Source organism: Brassica napus, chromosome C3 (genome assembly GCF_020379485.1).
Source record: "Brassica napus cultivar Da-Ae chromosome C3, Da-Ae, whole genome shotgun sequence".
NCBI classification, from domain to species: Eukaryota; Viridiplantae; Streptophyta; class Magnoliopsida; order Brassicales; family Brassicaceae; genus Brassica; species Brassica napus.
The window spans coordinates 44,524,088-44,536,903 of NC_063446.1; the positions used below are offsets into that span (position 1 = coordinate 44,524,088).

Consider the following 12,816-nt stretch of genomic DNA (forward strand, 5'->3'; position numbering starts at 1 on the left):
CTTTGTCGTCTTTTATTACGTTGCGTGCCACTATAAGCTCATTCATTATTGACACGTCATCGTATATTTGCAATTAAAAATGTAATCGAGTCGAGTGGAGTCTTTTTCTCCTATTTATGAAATTAATTTTCTAATACAAGTTTTATTACATATTCATTGTGCGAAATATTTGACTACGGTTTATCTCTTTCACCATAAGAAAATAAATATTTAAAAAGAAGCATTAGTGGCCGGTTTTGACTTTTTAAAACGTAGGGGAGGCGTATGGGAGTCAACGTGATGGATAACAAAGGCATGGAATGGTCCGTCGAGGGTTGGTAAAGCATGTCTTCGGCCGCAGCCGGCGTGTGCATCCTACAAATCTGTATTTACGCTCGATATATTATTAAATCTAGAAAAATTCTCTCGAACAGATCAGTTTTACGTTTTTCTTACGAAAAAAAGTTTTAAGAAAAAAAGTTTTCATTAAAGAGTCAAAATACCTTTTTACCCCTTGATTTATATCATCTAGACTATATTTGCGAAGTGATTTTGCCACGTGTTCTTTATACAATCAATTTCACAAAATAAATATGACATTACTACAGAAATTGATGACATGTCTTATAGCTTAATATGACATGGACAATTACATTTAATGTTAATTTGTATTTTTGGTAAACTTTTTAAAATATGGTAATAACTCATATATTACATTTAATGTCAATTAATATTTTTGGAAATTTTTTAGAATATGGGAATAACTCATAAATCATCATTAAAATAAATATATTCAAATATGGCATTATAAATTTCGAAATATAATTTAATTATATATTTTTAAATTATACAATTTTATTATTAAAATTTTCAAAAATGTATACAATTTTTTTAGAAAATTATAAAAATTTAATCGTAAAATCATTATTTTCTTATATATCTACAAATTTTATAAATATTTTTTAATTTTAATTTTTGGTAATTATGCAACTCTTAAAAATTTATTTAATATATTTAATTAAAATAAATAGATAGAAAAATCTATCTAAGATTATAATTTCAAATATATACATGCATATTCTTAAATATAATTTTTATGTTTAATTAAATCAAATTTATATTTAAATATTGATACGAAAAAGAAAATTTTCAATATTAATAAAATTTTATTTTAAAATATAATTTATATTTATCTGTTAAAAAATATTTTAATTTTTTTTTACTGCACATGGTGCAGGAAGACACCTAGTATATACAAATAATAAAAGTAAAAAAGGTTAAAAAATTAATTTTTTTATAATTTCGAATTATATGTTTTCAAATTCAAACATAAGTAAAAGCTTTATTGACTTTTTTCAAAAAAAAAATTCAATTTTTGTTTCTGAAATTCAAAAATGCTTTTTGAAACTATTTTTTATAGTTTTTATTTTTCAAATTTTAATATTTATTTTTTATTTTTAAAAATTTTAAACTCAACCCCTTAACTCTAAACCTCACCCCTTTAACTCTATACTCTAATCTTTAGATTATTTAACAATTTGGATATTGATTGTATAGATACTCTCAATTTGGCAGAAACAAAGACACATATTTCACTTACACAGGAAACCGAACAAACTCGATTACCAATAGAAATAATAGTACCATCTATCCGAGGTAGATGGTGTTTTATAGATAGATCACAGAAAAATCAGGAAACCTATTCGGGACAAGGATAGTGGTATAGTACACTGGAAAACTTTGATGGTTTAATGCAAGCGAGGAATACAAGAGCGAGTCAGTCGCCAAATGAAGATATAAACTCTAATTTTAGCAATGGAATGTACGAGGAATTTAAGACAGTTTAATGTTACATTTGCAACAAATTGTTCTCAGCTGGTGAAGATGGTTTCGGAACCAGAAAAATGGCCAGCTTTTGCAAGTTATTTGGAAGACATAAAGATCCTGAAGAGAAAGTTTCAACAGTTCAAAGCTCATTTATATACCACATGGCCAGCCTTTGCAAATTATTTAGAAGACATAAAGATCTTGAAGAGAAGTTTCAACAGTTCAGAGCTCATTCATATACCACAAATGCATAATTCAAGGGCAGACAGTCTCGCACGCAGTGCAAGGAGCAACCGTCATTTGTTGTCCATATGGATGCAGAGTTACTAATTTGAGTCTGTTTAAGTTGCTCACAAAAAAAAAAGATTAGTTAATCCTACGGATGTAAGTGTATATTTACCTCTTTTATGAAACATTTTGATCATTATTGTTATAATTAGTGTTCTAAAACGCGCTAGGCGTTCATTACGCGTTAGATGACTGTATAGCACCTAACCGTATAGGTGGACGCCTAAACGGGTATATACGGATATATATTTTTACACGAAATATAAGTATAAGATTAATATATATGCCTTATTTTGAAAAAAAACTGAACATAAATATATTTTAAATCCAATTTTCTGTATAAATGTATAGTTTAACATATATAAATAGTTTTAAATTATAAAAATTAAGCCATTTTAAACATATAAAGATGATAAATTTAAAATGATTTTGCAATAATTATACTAATATCTACAATCTTATAAATACATAAAATAAGTAAAAGTAATATAAATAATAACATTAATAAAATATAATAAAAATATTAATAGATTTTTTTTTGAATATTAATGCTTAAAGTCCGCTTAGGCATCCGCGTAGACCGTTGATACACTAAAAATGAATTCTTAGTACTGTCAAGTTAAGAGTGGTAATTGTAATATTTGAGATTCAATTCAGATGACCAGTTTACTCTTTACTCTTATGAGTTCAATATTAAGCTGGGAAACAAGTGGGGTTTTAAAATCAATGGCGACGCAAGTAACTAGAATACCTAGAGATTCAAATTCGATTTAAATGAAAGCCGGCTTAGGGTTGTTCATCGGGTGTCAATGCGGAACCAAACAACTATTCAAGTGCAATGAGGTGCAATCTAGAACTCCGATCACTCGGCTAGAACAATCCACTATCGTGGACTTGTTCCCTTTGCTGATCGGTCTTGAGTCCTAAGCTCTCACTTGGAACAAGACGCGATAGCAAGCCTTAGATATCAGGTCCGATTAGTTCACTTAATACCCTAATATCTACTCTCGCTGATTAGGGATATGAAGCTCATTCAATATATATCAATTTATCTCCTAAGCGGTTAGCTAGGTGATTAAACTTGAGATCGAACATTAAGTGATCAATTCAATGCAAGCGGTAAGAATAATATGAATGAAGAACAATTAAAATCACTTATTTGCGTTTAGCTTATGCGATTGACACCCTAAAACCCTAAGCAAGTTTAGCTGACTACTCAATCATAAAGCAAAATGATACAGACATGATTTCTGAATAATACTACATATAAAATAAAGTAGAAAGACAAGGGTTCATGATGATCTTCTCGTGAAAATGAGAGATGAAGCCTTCTCCCTTAAAAGTTGCTAAATCGCCAAAATAGTTCTAGGTTTCTTGCCAAAACTAGCGTAGTCAAAAAGAAATGATAGGATAGGCTTTTTATATGGAGGCGCCGGTGGTAAAGAGAGAAGAGATGGAATCTAGGGAAAACTTCCGAAATCTTGGAAGTTTCCTTAGTGATCGGGAACAGTCAGACGCTTGTTCTCTTCGGGAACAACCTTCGGATTGGTCTGACTGGCTGTTCTGCGTCGGATATTCCAAAATGACATCTTTCTTCATGGAACTCTCTTCTTTGCTCTTTCACCTGCTCCAAACCTAGAATGATATCAAATAAGCATGAATTAGGACTGAGAATTAACTCAAAGCACACATATAATGGTATTAAAAACACCATATATCAATTCCCCCAGACTTAGATCCTTGTTTGTCCTCGAACAAGGCCAAGCCTCAAGAGCAGGGAGAAAGGTTTGAAAGAGTGGGAACTCGCTTGTCCTCAATAACCATACTCTTACCACACATCTCTGAACCATACAAGCTGCAGACTCAGACCACACACCCTTACCAGAACACCCACGATCGCTGTTCGAAAATCAGCTCCATACTCTATATCTCATACCTGAAAAAGGGTACACTATCGAGACAAAACTCCTTAAATTCAATTAAGAACAGCGTGAGCTTCTAATCACAGGCACTATTCAGGGTAGACGGGCTAGGTAAGGAACATGCTATTTCATTGTGGAGCTAAGAGTGTTTAGGGGCTACCAATTTTAAGTGGATTCAGGATATCGCGCAAAATAGCATGAGAGGACGGATCCATTGATGTCCACAGCCCTTACTCGTTTCTGCTTCACGGATGCAGTTGTTCTCTCCTTCGGATCAACCATGGGACTGTTCTTCAGTTCTTGATTTCCTTTGCCTACTCCTCAAAAATTGGTACCAACTTCTTGCTCAACCTTCCCAGTGGCGTGTATTTTTCGGATTCACCTTCCCCATCTCCATCACCATAAAATATATATATATATATATATATATATATATATATATATATATATTTTTTTTTTTACAAGGTGATGGGGTTGCGAGGGAGAGGCAACAGGATGAATGTTTTGCAGCCACTGGTGGTCTATTCTTTTGTTTCTCACTGGTCGCCATTGTTCCTCTGGTTAGAACATGCAGCCATAGACTGTTCCCTTGTTTGAGCATGGTCTCATCGACTGTTCTCTTCATGCTTGATCTCTCTTTTCTGAATGTATGGCATTAACGAGTAAGAGGCTGCGTCGATCCTTTCTTCTCCGACCCTTTTGCACATATCTGCACATATGACACTGAAAAACATAGTGCATGAGGGTGAAAATAAAGGCTTAGGCGCAAGGTGGGAACTAGCTAAAGATGAGCTAGCCACTCAGGATCAGCAAGATTGGTAAAAAGAGTAAGAAGTCCTGAGTGTAAGTCTCGTTTCCCTGATCTAGTGCCCATAACAAGAAGAATTTCAGTCAAGATTAGATTCAAGTTAGGTGGAGTTGAGTCTACCCAGTGTAACCGGATCGGTTGAGAGCTTCTGGAGAATCAAATGAGATAAGTCAGGGGTGTTCCAGGTCCAAGTGTGGGTCTTTCATCACTGCTAAGGTCACTGGATAAGAATGTTAGAGCACGAGGTGGTTAAAAGATTATCACAACACAAGGTCCTAATTCCCACAAGAGTTTTAGCTGACTCGATCCTAAAATGACTCAATAAAACATCCAAATGACATAGGGACTGAATCAGAAATAAAAACATAGAGTAGCAGCACACAAACAAGTGCTTCCCCCAAACTTAATTCACACCATCCCTGGTGTGACATCAAATCGGAGTCAGCCAAATACACAGCAAATAGATAAAGAGTTCAGATGGATAAAACAATGGATAGAGAAAAGTCCTGGTGGACTTAATCGGACTCGCCGATCTCGGCTGGATCAAGCGACCGTCTGTTGCGCGAGTGATGAACCTCCTCAGTTGAAGGGCCTGTTCCCATAGGCTCCTTGCCTGGACGGTGTGGTCGTGGGGTCTGCGCTGCTGGTGCTGTCGCTGGTTACTTCCGCCAATGCAGCCACCGGTAAAGAGATGGAGGATCCTCCGCATGAGACTGTTGTTCTTCCGCTGCGAGTCAACCATCCAGCGTCGGTAAGCCTGATCATCTGTCACATCCGCCAGCTCTCCGAGGTCGTATGATGGGTCAGCTTCTGGGGTAATGTCCTCGACATCCTCCATATTCGCGTCACGTGCAGCAGCACGAGGATCAGTGCATAGGAGCTCGGGTGGTGGGAGGAAGCGTATGTTGTCGAACACGCTGAGCCTGGTGATCTTGGGGTGAGGCAGCTTGGTGAACAGCTGGGTACCCTCCTTGTCGAAGAAGCTGTAGGTATCCTCATCTCGCATGATGTGGCACGCCATAAGGTACTTGATGTCAAGGTACTGAATCTCCGTGTTCACCTTGTATTTGCTGAGATCAATGCCGAAATGCTTGAAGAGCGGCGTGAGCAAGCTACCGCTTCGGTCCTTCTTGTTCGAACCGTGCATAAGACACTGCCTCCTCTCGTAAAGCATGGTGATGAAATGAAAGCCTGGGTTCGTTTTGACCTTCTGAATTGGAATGCCAAACCCTGAAGCGTGGATCTCATCCTCAATACCTGCATACAGGGTTTGCAGCTCCCCGTTTGTCACTTTGGAAGTCTGATCCTTGGCGAACAGGAGGTTTGAAATGATCTTTACAATGACTCTAAGTGACGGGTTCCTGATCTGCGACTGGTAGGCTTTGCCAGGTGTGAAGTCCCATTCGCGATGAAGTCCCAGAAGGCGTTTGATGGGGCGAACTTTTTCGCCACTGCTACCCCTCTCGGCTCATTCGCGATCTCATAGATTTCGTTGAGTTTGTCGAGGGACAGTGAGCAATACTCTCCATCAGCCATGAATGAGAAGGAGCAGTTGGCGTAGGAGGGCGCAGAGGAGTCCTCGTAAGTAATGGTGGCAGTAGCGAGCACTTGGCGGGCAAGGTCTGGCTAGAGCTCATGTGTCTGATAACAGAGGGGAGCTATCCCCATTGCTTGCAATGTTTCGAACACATCCTCGTCAATCCCGAGATCAGCAAGAGTTTCCGCATGGCCGAAACGAGTAGGTAGGATATCAACCTTGAGGAGGGAGTTGTAACGCCCAGCTATTTCCTTGTCCCACCTCGCAGTTAAAGTCTAAAAGCATTGGGCTGTTAAGATCAATCGGTTCACCCTCTTGTTCACGAGGCCATGGGTAGGACGCGGAGGTCGGTTGTTGTGCTCGCGGCGGTGTTGTGTTGCTCGCGAGGTTCACCCTCGTTCTTTTGCCCGATTGCTTAGTGCGTGGCATCTGCAAGGCAAACAAGTTTTATTCTTTAGTTCTATTTTAGTTGCATAGAAGAAACGAAATCAAACAACTTCCACTTCCTCCTTATGCAACTCATAATTGCTTTAACATGACAAGAACCGCAATAAACAATAAACATATCTACAGCTCAACTCATTAAACCAATTCAACTTCTCATAAATCAAATCAGATCGATTGAGATCAGGATCAATTGAGATCAGGACATATCAAAACGGTTCAATCAATGGAGAAGTGAAATCGCAAATCGCTAAAGTAAAAGAAAGCATGAGTTCATCTTCTAATTCAACCCTAACAGCAAATGGGGAGATCAAAATCAAGTCATTCTCAACAAGAATCGATCTATCAAAGCGATTAGAAGGATGAACTTGTCAAACCGAATTCGCGATTTCTATGGTGATTGTCGAGCCTCTTACCTTATGAATCGGAGGAAATTGACTGCAAAAACAGAGAGAACTCGAAAATCCAAGCCAATTAGAAGCAAGAATCACTTAAAATGAATGAAAAATTGAGGTTTTGGTGATTGCTCTAATTCGAAAGTGGGGAGGTGTACGGTGAGTGAGACGGGAAAGAGGTAGAGTGAGGCCTTAAATAGGCAAAACCCTAACCGCTTCCTTATATCCCCCCCTTTTTTTTATATATATATTATTATTTTATTTTTTTTGGGTCCGAGACACTTACCTGGAACAGGCGATGGGTTGTTCCACTAGGAGAATAGTCCTTCGGTTGTTCTGACTGAATTGTTCGGTTTTTCTTGTTTTTGACCTGCAAACTAAATCTGAAAAGAAATATAATAGACTATAGAAAACAATATATACACTCACCAGTGGGTTGCCTCCCACCAAGCGCTTAGTTAAAGTCATTAGCTTGACTTGGCTCAGTCGATCAGGCTGATGGGGGATCGCTTAGGGAAATTTCTTCACCCTCTGCGATAGTGGAGTCAGCAAGGTAATGCTTGATGCACTGACCATTGACGACGAACTCGTCTCCTTTTCTGTCCGGCAACACAACAGCTCCGTAAGGTCGGATTTCTTTAATGGTGAAGGGTCCGGACCATCTAGATTTCAGCTTGACTGGGAACAGCCTAAGTCTGGAGTTGAAGAGCAAGACTTTATCGTTTGGTTCGAAACGTCTGGCAATGATTCGCTTGTCATGGTAGGCTTTGGTCTTCTCCTTATAAATTTTGGAACTCTCATAGGCGAGGTGCCTTATCTCTTCCAGCTCATGGACTTGGATCATGCGCTTCTCAGTTGCTGGCTTGATGTCGAAATTCAGTAACTTGACCGCCCATGCAGCATTGTAATCGAGCTCGACAGGAAGATGACAAGCCTTACCGTAGACCAGGTGATAGGGGGTGGTCCCTAGCGGCGTTTTGTAGGCTGTTCTGTAGGCCCAGAGAGCATCGTCCAGCTTAAGCGACCAGTCCTTGCGCGAGGTATTGACAGTTTTCTGGAGAATGTTCTTGACCTCCCTGTTGGAAACTTCAACCTGTCCACTCGTCTGGGGATGATAAGCGGTAGCCATCTTGTGTTTCACCCCATTCTTCTTCAACAGGCCCTGAAATTCCTTGTTGATGAAGTGTGTTCCGCCATCGCTAATGACCACTCTAGGCACCCCAAATCTCGGAAAGATGATGGAGCTGAACATCTTAGTCACCACTTTTGCATCATTAGTGGGACTCGCCACTGCTTCTACCCACTTGGAGACATAGTCAACGGCGACCAGGATGTACTCGTTCTTGAAGGACGGAGGGAATGGTCCCATGAAATCAACTCCCCAACAGTCGAACACCTCAACTTCTAAAATGTAATTCTGAGCCATCTCATTCCTTTTGCTGATGTTCCCAAGTCGCTGGCATGCATCGCATCGAGCTATGTAGGCATGAGCATCTCTAAACATAGTTGGCCACTAGAAACCTGCTTGGAGGATTTTGGAAACCGTTTTGAATGTGACGAAGTGCCCTGCATAAGAGGAACCATGGCAATGATGTAGAATCCCTGGAAAATCTGCCTCTGGAACACACCTTCTGAATATGCCATCCTTGCAATGTTTGTACAAGTACGGTTCATCCCAAACATACTGCCTCACCTCTCTTAAGAATTTTCTCTTCTTGTTTCCAGTGAACTTAAGTAGTTCCTTTTCAGCAGCTAGGAAGTTCGTAATCTCAGCAAACCAGGGGAGGTGAGAGTACTGCTTTTGGATCGCGGCTACTGGTTGTTCCGGTACGCGAGAAAATCGGATGTTATGCTCAGGGGTTGTTCCACGAAGCGTAGACCAATCGCGTTGACGTGTTCCACTGTGTGTTCTTCATCAAGGGCTGTGTCGTCCTCAATCTTCATTCTGGACAAGTGGTCTGCAACCCCATTCTCGACTTCCTTTTTGTCTTTTATCTCGAGATCAAATTCTTGGAGAAAAAGAATCCACCTCAACAACCTCGGTTTTGCATCCTTCTTTGTGCGCAAGTACTTAAGAGCAACATGGTCTGTATGCACAATCACCTTCGATCCCACCAGGTAGGATCTGAACTTCTCGAATACAAAAACAATAGCCAGGAGTTCCTTCTCAGTCGTAGCGTATCTGCATTGAGCTTCATCCATGGTTTTCTTGCATAATAGATCACATGAAGTTTCTTATCCTTGCGCTCCCCAAGGACTGCTCCAACTGCAAAGTCGCTAGCATCAGTCATGATCTCAAAGGGGAGATCCCAGTCTGGCGGTTGTACAACAGGTGCGCTGACTAGAGCTCCTTTGATCGTGTGGAACGCAGCTAAACACTCGCTGTCGAAATCAAACTTGATCTCCTTGCAGAGTAGTCTGGTGAGTGGTCTCGCTATTTTTTGAGAAATCCTGGATGAACCTCATGTAAAACCCTGCGTGACCCAAGAAGCTTTTGATAGCTTTCACAGCTGTTGGTGGTTGCCAGCTCATCATCACCTCGACTTTTGCCTTATCCACCTCAATGCCTTTCTCGGAGATCTTATGCCCTAGAACAATCCCATCTCTGACCATGAAGTGGCACTTCTCCCAATTGAGAACAAGATGTTTCTCCTCACACCTTTTGAGTATCCTTCACAAGTTTGACAAACAGACACTAAAGGAGCTTCCGTAGACACTGAAATCGTCCATGAAAACCTCCATAATATCTTCAATCAGGTCAGTAAAGATCGACATCATGCAGCGCTGAAATGTTGCTGGCGCATTACACATGCCGAATGGCATTCTCCTGTATGCGTATGTTCCGTATGAGCATGTGAACGTCGTCTTCTCCTGATTGTCTGGATGGATAAGGATCTGAAAGAAACCTGAATAACCATCTAAAAAGCAGTAATATGGGTGGTTAGCCAATCTCTCAAGCATTTGATCAATGAAGGGAAGTGGAAAGTGGAAAGTGATCCTTTCTAGTGGCTGCATTTAATTTTCTGAAATCAATGCACATGCGATGTCCTGTCACTGTTCTTGTAGGGATCAATTCATTCTTTTCATTTGTGATAACAGTGATCCCACCTTTCTTAGGTACTACATGAACATGACTAACCCACTTACTATCAGATATGGCATAGATCACACCCGCTTCAAGAAGTTTCATTATCTCTTTCTTAACAACATCTTTTAGATTCGGGTTTAACCTCCTCTGATGTTCCACAGAAGTAATTGATTCATCTTCTAGGTGTATTCTATGCATGTATAAATCAGGTGAGATGCCAGGTATGTCGCTAGTGAATATCCTAATGTCTTACGATACTTTCTAAGCTCACACAAAAGCAATGCAGTTTCCACATTTTTGAGTTCAGCGTTCACATTGACAGGATAAGTGGAATTTAGACCTAAGAAAGCGTACCTGAGCCCCTTGGGAAGAGGTTTTAGCTCAACCTTGGGAGCCTTCAACTCGCTCCAGGGATCATCAGGTAGGTTTGGCGGAACAGGCGAGTTCAGTAAAGGGGTCGCTGGAGTGTTCTCGTCCTTGTTGCTCTCTTCCCCCAGACTTAGACTCGCCACCATTCTTCCCATACTCCTTGCGGAGTCAAGCATCTTAGCATACCCATCTGCGTCAATGTTCTCGACACTCTGCTCGGCCTCATATCTTACTAGTGCAAGCTCGAGTGGATCTTCTGTAAGAATCTCCTCGATCATCCCTTCGTGAGGTTGCAGCAGATCAATCCCTTCATCCACCTCGAAGGTTTGTCCATCCAGCATCGGCTTTTTCAGCAGCTCATCCATCTCGAACTGCATGACTATGTCCCCCAGATGGAGATTAATCTTCCCTTGCCGCACATCAATGATGGCTCGAACAGTACATAGGAATAGTCTTCCTAAAATGAGAGGATCTTTGGATTCCTCTTCCAGCTCTAGAACTACGAAGTCTGCTGGAACAGAGGTGTTCCCGACTTTTACTTGGAGATCCTCTAGAATACCAACCGGGGACTTAACTGATCTATCCGCGAACACCAAGGACATCCTAGTTGGTTTGAAATGTGTGTATCCCAGACGTCGTGCTACAGAGTAGGGCATGAGGTTTACGCTGGATCCCAGATCAACCAAGGAGCATGAGAAAACTGTCTTCCCAATCTGGATAGTGAGGACGAACTTGCCAGGGTCTCCTCGCTTCTTTATCTGCCTGTTCTGAAGCACTGCGCTGCACTCCTTAGAGACAGTCATGAATTCGCTCTCCTCTGATATTTTTCCTGAAATCAATACCTTCATAAAGATGCGCATGGAGGGCATCATCTGGATCGCATCCATCAAGGGGAGTCGGACGGTTAGGTCCTCCAGCATCTTTCTGCACTTCATCTCCTCTCGGTCCTTACGAGTAGCCTTTGCTGGAACAGGGTAAGGGACTTTAGGAGTGTATTCGCGAGCAGGAACAGGCTCTGGGATCGGGCGGACAGCCTCAGCTGGTTATTCTGGTCCTGGCGAATTGGTTCCAACTGTTGGTTTCCTCTCCTTCTCAGCTGTCGAGGTATCGGCTGGTGGTTGTTCCGACTCTTTATGCTTCCCCTTCTCAGCCGCAGTGAACCTCTTCTTTACCGGTTCCGACAGTTGCTTTCCACTTCTCAACTCAACCGCATTGCACTCCTTAGGGTTTTTGTCGGTTTTCCCAGGTAGAGTACCTTGTTGCCTCTTGATGCTCTCAGCAGTCTGAGTAATCTGAATGTCCATTTGTCTCATATGGCTCGCGACATTGTCGTACTTGGTGCTCAAATCGCTGAACATATGGTTCATTCTGGTATTGATCTCGGTAGTAACCTGGTTTAGAGCCTTCCCTTGGAGTTGTTGTCCTTGGAGCAGCTGCTACAACATAGCTTTTGTCTCATCTTGCGGAACAGCGACAGGAGCGGAGGTAGCTGGCTGAGTGTGCTGGGGTTTCTGCATCTTAGGTGGATTGTTCTGGGGTTGGCTTAGAACATAGGTCTGGGGTTGGTAGTTCTTTTGATACCCGGTATACTGACCTTGGTTACTCTGTGCATGATTAGCTGGTTTGTCTTGCTTAGGCCAGAAAAGTTGTGGGTTGTTCCTGACGTTAGGGTTTGGGTGGTAGTTATTGAGCTGCCATCCTTGCCCATTCACGTAGCTCACCTCTTGTTGATCGTCTCCTGATATTTCAGCATCAAACGCCAGGTCACCGACACTCTTCTCAGGAGCTGCTTCCTCCATTATGAACACTTGGCTTTGGTTTCCCTTAAGCAGTTGGTCCACCTTTGCAGCGAGATCATCTATGCTGTTCACACTCTTCGAGCGGTCATGCTCCTTATTCTTGTTTAGTGAACTTGAAGCCATGTTCTCAATCAGCTCGAACGCACCAAGTGTGGTTTGAGTCATGAAATCTCCATTACTCGAAGAATCAAGGATGTTTCGAAACTCATAGCTCACTCCATCATAGAACACCTCCAATATATAGTCATCGTCAAACCCATGGTGCGGGCACTCTCTCTGGTACTCCTTGTACCTCTCCCAAGCTTCATGAAAAGGTTCATCAGACTTCTGCTTGAAATTGGAGATCCTATGCCGTAGAGC

The 12,816-nt window shown here is 41.2% G+C and overlaps 1 non-coding gene across 1 annotated transcript; it reads left to right on the top strand.

Annotated features, from left to right (window-relative positions):
- The first annotated feature begins 12,709 nt into the window (after positions 1-12,709).
- LOC125584778 lies at positions 12,710-12,816 on the top strand. Its single transcript, XR_007321687.1, has one exon. It is a non-coding gene; the product is annotated as a small nucleolar RNA R71 (small nucleolar RNA).